At 43.2% G+C, this 12948-nt stretch overlaps 1 protein-coding gene across 1 annotated transcript in view; it reads left to right on the plus strand.

Annotated features, from left to right (window-relative positions):
• Positions 1 to 380: 380 nt before the first annotated feature.
• Positions 381 to 12948, plus strand: part of TGFBR3 (transforming growth factor beta receptor 3) — a 200237-nt gene continuing 187669 nt past the window's right edge. Inside the window, exon 1 of the mRNA XM_068963634.1 lies at positions 381 to 438. The gene's annotated coding sequence lies outside the window, so the exon portion shown is untranslated. The remainder of the gene's footprint in view (positions 439 to 12948) is intronic.

The following is a 12948-nucleotide window of genomic DNA, read 5'->3' on the forward strand; positions in this document are numbered from 1 at the left end:
GGAGGCGGGCGGCGGGAGGAGGAGTTTCTCGGCGGCCCGGAGCTCCGGTGGGGACCGCGGAGGAGGAGCGCCCTTCCCCCCGCGCGCTGATTGCTGTGGCGTCCTGCCCATCCCCGCCCGCGTGTGTGAGGGGGAGCGAGTGCGCTGGGTCGGCCCGATGGGGGTAATCGAGGGTTTCGGGGACGCCGAGTGGCGCTTTCCTCTTCCTAGTGAGTGAGGGAGGGAAGTCGGCGGCTCTCGTGCCCGGCCACTTTCCCTGCGCGCTTCCCTGAGCTCCCTGCAGGAGGAGAAAGTCTCCGGCGGGTCGGGATGGCGTAGTTGCGCCGCGGCGCAGCAGCTGCCGGAGCTCGCGGCCGCCGGGCGCTGGGCGGGGAAACTTTGCTCTGCTTTCCTGCAACTTGTGGCGGGTGGATCTCCGTTTGACACACTGCCTCCGAGGTACGTGCGGGCTCAGCCTAGCGGCGCTGCAGCCCGCGCCGGGACACCCTTGGCCGCCAGGCTAGCTCAGCACCCGTGCCGGCCAAGGGCTCTCCAGGCTGCGCGGGGGCTGTTGGCGTTGCGCTGGGTTCCGCGCCTGTTTCCCGGCCGGGATCGCTCCGGCCGCCCGGACCCCTGGGCTTCTTGGGGGCGGCGTTGGTCGGTTGGTGTTTACGCTGTGAGGTGCACAGGGGAGCGGCCGTCCCGGGTGGGCAGCGCTCCGGGCGATGCGGTGTGCTGGGGAGGACATCTGCTCCGCGCCTGCCCTCACTCTTCCTTTCCGCGGTTTCTTCTGACCTCCGCGGGGCGCGCTGGTCACTTCCCACTGGGCGCGTGACACCGTCGGTGGGAAAGATTTGTTGTGGGTTCATACTCAATTGCCATTACAGAGGCTGCGGCCCCGGCACTGGCGCACCAACAGGAGCTTCACTCCCCGCGGGCCGCGCCCTCAGGGTGCACTGCGGGCGGCGCCGAGCGCTGCAGCCCTGAGTCCCGCAGAGAATCCTCCCTCCCGCTTTAACTTGCTAGCCACCTTTCCCGGTTTATTTTGAAGGCTTCCCTTAGCATGTTCATTTGGTTAGAATAATCTGGAAACTCTTGGACTGTTGCTAGGAGAATCTCCTTGCAGTCTTGTTCTTATTAGGGCATTTGCTTCACTTTCCAGAATCATTTAGTGTAGGGGACCAGCTTGTCAAACGTGAATTACCTTGACAGTGTGTGTGTGTTAGTTGCTCCTTCATGACCGACTCTGCGACCCCAGGACTGTGGCTAGCTCTCCAGGCTCCTCTGTCCATGAGATTCTCCAGGCAAGAATATTGGAGTGGGTTGCCATTCCCTTCTCCAGGGGATCTTCCCTAGCCAGGGATGGAACCTGGATTTCCTGCTTGGCAGGCAGTTTCTTTACCATCTGAGCCACCAATACTGGCTCCCACCTTGACCGAGTAGATCTTAATGGATTTAGTGTCTACAAAAAAGAGCTGAGAGAAGAAAATCACTCCATTCCCTTAGCTGTGAAATGGGAATAATAATAGTATTGGCCTCAATGTTACTGTGACAATTGAATGATTTAAAATATGTAAAGTACTAGAACAGTACCTATGCACCGCTATTAGCTGTGCTTGTCGTGAGCCCAGTGGAGACTGGACCGGAGCGTGGAGGGTAAGGGATGGTAGGAATGACAGACTGAGATGGGGAACCAGACTTTTTCTGAACTCTGCATCCCTTCCAAGAGAAATAAGCGATGGGTTTGGGAGGAGATAAAGTCTCCGGCAAGTAGCAAAGCACATGTCAAGACCTTTTAATTTTCCTGGAATAGTACTTTAGGTTGCAAACAGGTACTTCAGTGTGAAATTAGCTACTTTCTTTCCGGAAATAATAAAAGCTAACGTTTATTGGGCCCAAACTCTGTGCCAGACACTCTCCTAAATGCCTTATGGACACTTAATCGTTACACCAACTCTCTGGAAAAAAACACTATTAATAGCCCTAATTTGCAGATAAGACACTAGAAGTTAGTTACTTGCCCAGGCTATTACACAACTGTTAGTTCTGTCTGACTCCAGAGCTAGCTTAGCCACTCAGCAGAGAGCAGCAAGTGCAGTCAGAATTGTGTGCGGTGAGTTTGGGCAGCTTTTCCCATCCTTCAACTTCCCACTGAGTTGAACACACATCTCTTGAAACACAAATCAGGTATCCGTGATTAATGTAGATGATCTACCCACGGGGGTGCCAGATTTCAGCTTCTCTGAAACTGGCTCCAAGTAATTATAAATAGAACTCTGATTTATATTAATTAATTTAGATCTTTAAACTTCATTTCTCATATTAATTCTCCAGACATTGTTGGTCCCTGTTACTTGGCTTCCTTAGGAAACAGCTTGGGGTTGGCACAGGAGGCAGGGAAATAATTCTTACCCCCTTAAGGGCTATTAAAATGAAATTGATTTCATGCCATTGTGTCAGTTAAAGGATGTTGCTCTGTTTCTTGATGTTCTCTGCTTTTGGCTTCAATTCTGCATTGTTTAGTGTTTCAAGGCTTCAGCATGTTTTCAGCCCTTCAGTTTGTCTTTGTCATTTGTCAACTTTAATTTTTCCTGTTTTGATGGAATCTGACCATTACATGGCACCTTTGCTTAACAACTGTTGACCCAGCTCATGTTTTTAAACATAAAAATCACCAACTTACTTTTGAACCCCAGCACTTCAAAGGCAACCCCTGGGGAATTCATTGTTATTTTGAATATTAGCCAATAGGGGGAGCATTGCACACTATGTATTGATGTCTGTTGGGCACCTAAGCCAGTTTTTTTTGAGTATTCAGCATACATTTCAGGAATGGAAAATGTGGCTTTATCTAGCAAAACAACCAGTTTGCTTTCTGACTTGACTATGGAGAACTGGGTTTAATTTCAACTGATGAATGTAAGAATAACTTTGAGGACAGGGCCTATATATTGGATATATGTCTAGAACTCTGTGGTGTATGGACAGATATTAAATACACACACAGTTTATTTCCATTTGTTTTCATTAAGAGGCATATGTAAAATGATTTTGTGTACTTTGAATAATATTTCAAACTATCTAGGAGAACTGGGAGTCCAGAGAGATGCATTGTGAATTCTTTTGTAATGAAGCTCATTTGTCTTTTGTAGTAGAGTGGATATAGTGAATTTGTTCTCAGGAAGGCTGGTGTTCTCACAATCCTGTCATTATCATTTTTCATTAACATCTGAGTGCAAGACAATAAGGAATTGTTATGTTGAGTTTCTATGCCAGTACATTCTTCAGAGGCTTATATTTTAGTACGATAATAGTTCAGAAATAACATGTTTGTTTAGTATAGATGCAGTGTGTCTATAGATAAATATATAAGCAATATTTAGGAATTAACATGCTTGGAAAAGCAGTTAAATTAACTTTTAAAAAAAGTTTTTCATCTCTGCAATTTTGTAGGTTAGTTTCCTTTCTTGCTTCTTGAGTATCAGGTACTTTATTTCATTTACCAAGTTAGGGTCAAGAGGATTTTATTTTAAAGTAACTTTCAAACTTAAGTCCTTTCTTTCTAAATCTCAATACTGCAGTTACACTTCAGAGTAGCGTTTTATTTAGTCTAGCTTTCCATGGTCTTTTAGTTTACTTATTCAGCAAACTTGTAGCAACTCCCAACTCCCTAACAGGCTTAAGGTTCCTGGTGTTGGAGTTAGCCAGTCCCCTGATAGCAGGATGCCTTAAGGCTTCCTAGGGTTTAGGAAAGCCTGTTTTTTTTTTAAACCACCATTATTGACAAAATTGGTTTGCTTAAAGAGAAGTATTGTCCCATTCTTTTGAAGACTCAAAGGGATTAATCTTTCTTTTTGCATGCAAACTTGATTGTATCTTGTAAAAATCAAGTGATTCTTGCTTTTCTGAGGGCCTGCTCTGGGCCTAAGCACACGGAGAACTCAAATGTCCTTTGAGTACTAAGAAGGTGATCTCTGCAGACTCTTTAATACCTAACTGTTGACCAACTTCCCAGGATCATAAATTTGTGGAAATTTCTGACTTTACATTTTAAGCATAGCAGGTAGAACCGTTAACATTTAGAGGATCACTGGTAAGTATCAACATTGCTGTAATATTTTTCCTGGATGAATTTGATCTGTGGTCATTTTAAATTACCCCTGTTCTTGATAATCCATTTTGAAAATGTATTTTTTTCTTCCCTTATTGCTGTTGGACAAAAACTAATTATAATTGTCAGGTTCATTAGTTAATGAGGACACTCTGGCTTTTCTCCTTTTTTATCTTTTAATTCAACAATTATTTTATAAATGATTTTATCTCTGTTTCAGTCTCTCCACTGGAGCGTTTTGCTTATAGTTTTAAACTTCTTTTGAAATTTTGAAACTTAAAATATTAACTACTTTTTAAAAAAATTATTAACTACTTTTTGAACTTTGCATGATTCAAGTTAGTGGTTTGGGGGTCTTTAACTTAAGAGCAATCTTGTATTGCCTTTAGGAACATGGATAGTTTGGAATATAAGAGTGAATCCAGGGCATTTGAGGCTTCCACATCTTCAGAGTAACACTTGGAATGATAGCGTTGTCTTTTTGTAGCATTTCATAAAACACAAGCTATTGCTGATTTGTTCGGTTTCTAGTCAAGCTGAAATAAATCACAGCTTGGAAGTGCCTTACGAAAAAGGATTTGGGTCCATTTCCTGGGCTCTGTCCATTTCTAGATTTCTTTTTTTATTTCTTTTGAAATAGCACATTTGTTTGTTAACTGACATTGAGATTTATTTTCTCTGTTTGCAAAGTTTTAAGATTTAGCACAGATTTCCAAGACTCTTGCCTTCTTTTAGGAGGAAATTGTTTTTATTTCTCCACCAAGACGTGCAGTATTTAATGTTTGAAGCAACATTCTTAAATTTTCTGCATGGGGCCCCTCTCATTTGGACCTTCTTCTGCATGTTTTATTCTTCAGTTTTCTAGGTCAAACAAGAGTTAGTAGGCTGACAACTAAAGGTATAAGGGATGGAGACCATATTTAAAATTGAGATTATCCCCTAAGGTCTGAAACATGGTCTCCAGAAGCACACCCTTAGGCTATCTTGATAGTTCCTGCTTAAGATAATTATAGAAAAAAAAAGGTTAAGTCTGTTGCTAGTGCTGGTGATTCCTTTAGCCTGACAAAGTTCATTTTTAGGATTTAATTTTAAATTGTTGCCACAGTAATAATTTAGAATCTAGTCTGAAATGTCAGCTCTGTCTTCACTTTAAGAAAAAGGATGGTGATCCAGAGGCATATACTTTCCCTTAATTCTTGGACACCGGGCTCTGGGAGAAAGGGGACTTCAGGGTTGGGTACTTTTTGCAGAAGAAGGAAGAAGCACCTGCTTGTTTGTGCTTCCAAGCTCATAATTCATTTCCCTGGTACAGGCCGAAGGTCAGCTTTTTGTTTGAATTTGCCGATGGACCATTTGTAAAAACACATTTAAGTTGATTAGTCCCTGAAAAAAAATGATCTTTAGAAAACAGTCTTTAAAAATACTAGTCCTTGAGCTCTCCTGTGATCAGATTGCCCTAGGAAAAGGTCTGGAGTTTACAGGTGTGATGACTAAGCACCAGTGATGGGTAAGAACACCAAGTGGACCAGGTGGAGGGCCTAGCAGAACTTAGGGTTTCTTTTTTTTAATTCTGATTATACTATTTTATTAATGGAAACTTGATGAATACTTAATTCCATTCGGTGTGTGAAAAGATTCCCTTTTGGGAGTATAATTCCGTTAGCATTTTTAGTGATTTATGTGTTTTGACACATGAAATTGTTCATTGGATGCAAAAATACACTGGTGGCTATTTGCAAATTTCATTTTATAATTAACTGCATGATGATTGCTGGAATAGAATGTTGCTTTTTAAAAAAAAAAAAAAACTTGGAAGGTTATTTGAGGTGAAATATTTAGATTCCAATCTCAAAACCTTGTGTTCATGTGGTAGCCTAAATACTTTTGTGTGATACTCCCCTGTGTTGTTTTAAGTTATCTCTTTTCTGGTATTTTTCTTTAAAACAAAATGTACTCAAACACAAAACTCTCCTTCTGAGTGTCCATAAAGAATAACTATCTCATTTTACTATATTACACTTTGTGCAATTGGCTGGCAAATGAAATTCAACTTTGAGGGAAAGCACCATTGACTCATTACATACATTTTGCATCACTGCATGTAAGGTCTTCCCTATATGTGTGGGAGAAGTTTCTGATCTTCCAAATGGGTATGTTTACTATTGTTGGTCTCTATTTGTCAAGTCCTTTCTGAGCAGACATTCCTCTTAGTTTCTTATTTTTGTGTCTTTATAGAGATAGTTACAGGAGAAGGCAATGGCAACCTACTCCAGTACTCTTGCCTGGAAAATCCCACGGATGGAGGAGCCTGGTAGGCTGCAGTCCACGGGGTCGCACAGAGTCGGACACGACTGAAGCGACTTTGCAGTAGCAGCAGAGATAGTTAGGGCTTCCTGGGTGGCTCAGTGGTAAAGAGCCAGTGCAGGAGATGTAGGTTTGATCCCTGGGTCAGAGAGATCCCCTGGAGAAGGAAATGGCAACCCATTCCAGTATTCTTGCCTAGTGAATCCCACAGACAAAGGAGCCTGGCAAGCTATAGTCCATGGCGTCACAAAAAGAGTCAGAAATGACTTAATGACTAAACAACAACAGCACAGCTACTTGCCGTATATTTATAATATGCCCTGTGAATCATGAAAAAATACATAGCTGCTTTTTTTGTTTTGAATCCATCATACTCATCCATTACAAAGCTGTGCAGCCATTGGATGCATCATGTTTTTGACACAGGAGCCAGGAGAACGATGACCTACTTGATACATTTCATATTTTGGGGGGGTACATATGCTTTTTTCAGTTTGTGGCCTCTTTATTTCATTTCTAGAATGGCTGCTCTCTAATATATTGAAGGTTTTAATTTTATTCAGTGTGTGGGCAAACAGGGAGATTTCCCGTAGAAGCAGTTCTACCAAATTAAAAAAAAAAATGCTTCCAGAAAGTATCCTATATAGATACCTTGTTAGATAAGGCTTTGATGATGTTCAGATAGGAAATAACATAAAGCCTGATTCCATTTAGCTTCATTGAATAGGGGGGCTAGGAGAGAGGTGGGGGGTGTCTAATTTGTTAGGGGAAAATTCACTTTTGCAAAATATAAGGCATTTAAATTTAAATTTTTGGGGGGGGATTAATATATATTTCTAGTAGTTACATAGGTAAGAGGTTTGCAAAAGAAATTTTGCTAAGGTTGAGATTCTGTAGTTGGCAACTCTTATAACCCTGAAGATCCTGTTCCCTGAAGCCAGGAAAAAGCAGTCTGTTTCCAATTATAAATCACAAAAATAGGGAAATTAGGCCAAGAAAAATGACCATTTTGGGGGTTGGGTTGATTTTTTTCAGAGGGTGAAGGAGAAAGGACCATAGGCACACAGTAAAAAAAAAAATTGCTAGTTATTCTGTTGGCTTTCATTTTTTTTTTTTCAAGCAGTCTGTATTGGAAATTAAGAATAATTTTAGGTTTAAAGACACTTCCTCCTTCAGCTCCTTTTTGTTTCTCAGAGTGCAAATAGAGGAGCAGAATTAGGCAGCTTCTGCTGACACTGAGGGGCTTGGTCCCAGTGTTTTGGGACCCAGCTGGTATTACTGGTAAAGCCTTTTCCTGTCTGAATGGTGCCAGATTATGGCTTTCCAGCATCATCCCAACTAGTTGGGGCTATGGTTTATTTATTACACTTTATACTATGCTTTGTGGGCTTCCCTCCTGTCTCAAACCGTAAAGAATCTGCTTGCAATGGAGGAGATCCAAGTTCGACCCCTGGATGGGGAAGATCCCCTAGAGGAGGGAATGGCAACCTATTCCAGTATTCTTGCCTGGAGTATTCCCTGGACAGAGAAGCCTGGGCGGCTACAGTGCAAGAGGTCGCAAAGAGTTTAACAGGACTGAGCCACTAACACTTTCACTTCTTTCTTTTCCCCACACTATGCTTTGAATGAAGATGTAGTCCCTACGGATTAGTATAAAGCTGCTCTGGGAGAAAGACTAGGTTTGCTAGTGTGAGAACAATCGGAGGTGAGAAGCCTAACTGGGAGTTGGATGACGTGTGAGTGAATCTATTGTCCTCAGTGCTTGTTGGAAGCAACTAGCCTTTCTTAAATACAGCCTGCTGTTAGTTTCAGGATTAGTGGTCCCATGAGACCCAGGTGTTAACTAAGAAATCTCCTTTCTACCACCAGAAGATCACCAACAGATCTTAGTTCCTGTTTCTCACACCTTAAGCCTCCAGAGTGTTGAATAAAACTTTCCCGATGGTACAGAATCTTTCATAACAACGTCGTCCTTCGGGGCTAGTGGTGTTCAGCGACTGACTCTTTTCTTCTCACCTCTGGCAAACTCCTCGGCCTGCAGCAGGCGGGCTCCCACGCCCACTGCACCGCCACCCCAGATGGGCGGGTGCCAGAGAAGGTGCGAAGTGCAAAATTCCGAGCTTGTTTTCAGTCAGCATCTTAAGTGTCCTCTCTCTGGTGTCTTACTGTCTCCCACGTTTTATTACCTTGGTTTCCTGGAACTATTTTGTCCTGGTTTCCCCCACTTCCTGCCCGATCTCTTCAGGTTCCCTTCTCAGTGCTTGTTCTGTGTAGGTCGTTGTTTTCCAGCTTCGATGTTTCCCTCCACTCCTCCCGTCATTCAATGGCTCATATTTCTCCGTCACAGTAGTCACCTAACTCCCATTTTTATGTGTCTGTCTCCTTATTTCCAGCAACTACCTGGCTATTCTGTCGATTTTTCTGTTAAGCCAAGCCCCATGGCGGTCCAGTGGTTGAGACTTCCTGCGTCCATTGCAGAGGGTGTGGGTTCCATCCCTGTTTGGGGAACTAAGATACCAGATGCCCCTCGTATGCGCGCAGTCGCTCAGTCGTGTCAGACCCTTTGCAGCTCCATGGACTGTAGCCTGCCAGGCTCCTCTGTCCATTTCCCAGGCAAGAATACTGGAGTGGGTTGCCATTTCCTACTCCAGGGCATCTTCCCAACCCAGGGATTGAGCCTGTGTCTCTTTGCATTTCCTGTTTTGTCAGGCAGATTATTTACCACTGTGCCATTTGGGAAGACGCTACATGCCCCTGGAGAGGGCTGAGAAACAAAACAAAACAACAATAAAACCGAAAAATTAAGTCCCAATCCCAGTGTACGATTTCTCTGTGGTCCCCAGCCCCTAACTCCTGTATTTCACATGTCAGTAAGTGGCACCAGTTGCCAAGCTAGGATCCTCAGGCATACTCGATTTCCTTTTGCTTACCTCCTCCACCGACTCACACTAGTCTCATGGTATCTTACTTTTAGCAGATCTCAACTGGTATTTTCTTTATTTTCGCTGAGTTCCAGGAGACTTTATTTATGGACACAGAAATTGGAATTTCATATAATTTCCAATGTATCATGATATTTTATCATTCCTTTGACTTTTTCCCATCATTTTAACATGTAAACACCAATCTTAGCTCTACAATAGAGATTGGCTTCTCTACAATAGAGATCACTTCATGGGAAATAGATGGGGAAACAGTGGAAACAGTGTCAGACTTTATTTTTTTGGGCTCCAAAATCACTGCAGATGGTGATTGCAGCCATGAAATTAAAAGAGGCTTACTCCTTGGAAGGAAAGTTATGACCAACCTAGATAGCATATTGAAAAGCAGAGACGTTACTTTGCCAACAAAGGTCCGTCTAGTCAAGTCTATGATTTTTCCAGTGGTCATGTATGGATGTGAGAGTTGGACTGTGAAGAAAGCTGAGCACTGAAGAACTGATGCTTTTGAACTGTGGTGTTGGAGAAGACTCTTGAGAGTCCCTTGGACTGCAAGGAGTTCCAACCAGTCCATTCTGAAGGAGATCAACCCTGGGATTTCTTTGGAAGGAATGATGCTGAAGCTGAAACTCCAGTACTTTGGCCACCTCATGTGAAGAGTTGACTCATTGGAAAAGACTGTGATGCTGGGAGGGATTGGGGGCAGGAGGAGAAGGGGACGACAGAGGATGAGATGGCTGGATGGCATCACTGACTCAATTGACATGAGTCTGAGTGAACTCCGGGAGTTGGTGATGGACAAGGAGGCCAGGCGTGCTGCAATTCATGGGGTTGCAAAGAGCTGGACACGACTGAGCAACTGAACTGAACTGAACTGAACTAGGTCTATAGGTCAAGCCCTGCAATTGGCATGTTCTTCTCTATTTGCAAATCATCATCTCACCTGGATTATTGCAGATGTATTCCAGTTGGTTTTCCTGGTTTCAGTATCTTTCTCTCAAATTGTTCGTCCATTATGATTGGAACCTTCTAAAATACAGATCAGACACGACTGAGCGACTGAACTGAACTGAACTGAAAATACAGATCTGTTTTCCTTTCTTTTATTTAAAATGTCTGCTGTTCCATTATCCTTGGCAGGGGATGTCTGGTTACTCACGATGTAGCTCAGCCTACTTTTTAGCTATTTTCCTTCACTTCTCCCATGAACCTCACTGTGCTCCTACAAGACTCCTTATGTTTTCTGGAGCACACCCTGTGCTCTCATGCCCTGTTCCTTTAGTACTGGTCTTTTCTCTAGCATCCCCTCCTTTTCCTTCTTTCTGGTGGCCCCCTGTTTAACTCCATCATCGCCTTCTCTGCTGAAGTTTCACGTGGCTCTTCCTGGCAGGTGGTTGATTGCTTCCTCGCTTTATTTCTCTTAGAGTCTTCCTCCTGCTGCCTCCTGAGAATTTACTTTCTTCTTCTCCAGACTTCCCTAGAACAGGATTGAGTCTTACCATCTTTGTAACCTGGGTGTGTGGCATGGGCATGGCCATGTATGTTGTCAAACGGAATTCAGCTTGGCTCCACTTCTGCTAAAGCTTGAGGGAAAGACCAAGTTTGCAGTTGATATGAATTGTAACTGTAGATAAGACAAAGGAAATCAACTCAGAGTCATGTAGTTTAGGATTAGATTGGGGCTTAGAAATAATCCTTTCCAAACCCCTCTAAAGATGAGGACAGCCAGGTACAGAGAGCTTGGGTGGTCTGCCCAAGATTGCAGGGCGGGGAGCAGTGCTTCCCTCTGCCCCTCTCAAGTAGTCTCCACCCAGTAGTCAGAATGGCCTTGATAAAACCTAAGTCAGATGCTGTCATTTCTCTAATTAAAACACGCTCTTGTTCCTGTCTTTCTCAGCGTAAAAACCCCAATCCTTATAATGATCCATAAAGCCTTAACCAGCCCGGCTCCCTTGCCTGTTACCTCTTTGACTTCACCCTCCATTTTCTGGCTTGCTTACTCTGCTCTAGCTACTTGACCTGCCTTCCCTTTCCCATGCCAGACACACTCTGTCTCAGGGCCTTTGCATGTGCTGTGTTCGTTGCTTGTAGTGTTTTTCTCCCAGATATCTACACTGTTCACTTCTTAGGGTTAGGGTTAGGTCCTTACTTGAAACAAACAAACATGCACACAAACAAACCTTCCTGTCTTGCTTCTCTGTTTTATTAATTTTCTCTGCATTTATCTCTGCCTCATATATAATTATATATCTTGTTTATAGTTTTTGTCTCCCCTGACTAGAATGTAAGCTCCACAAGGTCAGGGATTTTTGTGTATTTTATTCCCTTTTGAATCCCCACACAGACCTGGCACTGACTGAGCAGGCAAATAGATAAATATTTGTTGGATGAATATATAAATGAGAGGAAGCAAGATTTGTGGTTTCTTGTAGATCCAGTTGAATGTACACTTATGACATTGAAAAGGGAACACTATCAGGTATGTCTGGAGGGAGAATCTGATTTTTTAAATATCCCCATTCAAGATCTGTCAGACTAGAACACTGAATCTTTTAATTGTCTGACTTGAAGCAGTGACAGTGGGTTCTGCTCAACCTTAAAGTGGTTTGGGAAGACTCCCATTTTACCTCTAACAGGCCAGGGCTTGCTGTGGTTTCTCTCTGCCTGTGGTTTGCCCTTTAACCCACGGGACTACGAAGATGAAAAGTAAACATGGTATTAAACAGAAGAGCTGGGGGAGAGGGTATGGGGCAGAGGAGCAGAATTTCCTTGTGGCCCTGACATCTTCCCTTGGCTCTGGGCCCATGCACAGGGCCGCTCACTGAACCTTCTAGAGTTGCTTCGGGGCTATACCCTAAGGAATGGTCTTGAGGCTGCCAGGCCAAACTCCTGAGTTTTGCTTTGATGTTCTAATTTCTTTGAAAAGAATTGTTTAGTTTAGATAAAAAGGACATTGGAGTATGGGTTTTTTAAAAATTAAATTACTGTCTTAATTTTGAAGAGAGGTTTTAACCCTTTTCAAGACAGCTGTTGAAATTCCCATTTGCACACTTCCCTAGCGGTCCGTTGGTTAAGACTGTGCTTCTGCTGCAGAGGGCACCAGTTCTATCCCCACCAGTTCCCCATTAGGGAAGTTCTGCATGCTGTGCAGTGTAGCCAAAAAGAAAAAAACAAAAAAGAAATTACTGCTTGCTTTTGTCAGTAGTGCTGGTGGGGGTATGGTCCTTTGAAACCAATGACTTAAACCCAAGGGGTAGTAAATTATACTTCTGGAAGAAGCATCCAATTTTGGGGGTAGGGGGTTGGGTTGAGTATAGAGCTAATTTATATTAGTGTAACAGTCATTTTAGAGTTACCTACCTCTCTCTCTTTTTGTGATAACATCAGTATGATTTCTACAGAGCCCCCCTCATCAGGACAGGAAGCTCAGCCAAGGAACTCAAAGGCTTAGGAGGATGTTATTGGCCCTATACAAAGCTGTAGCACAATTTAACCCTGGGATTCAAACCCATCAAATTGAAAGTAAATTGTCTTGAATGGAGCTGCTGTCAGTGACCTAGTTAAAAATCAAAGCTACCGTTTCCTGAACACTAAGAACATATGAGCTCTCTGAAT

The sequence above is a fragment of the Capricornis sumatraensis genome, chromosome 2, assembly GCF_032405125.1.
Source record: "Capricornis sumatraensis isolate serow.1 chromosome 2, serow.2, whole genome shotgun sequence".
Taxonomy (NCBI): Eukaryota; Metazoa; Chordata; class Mammalia; order Artiodactyla; family Bovidae; genus Capricornis; species Capricornis sumatraensis.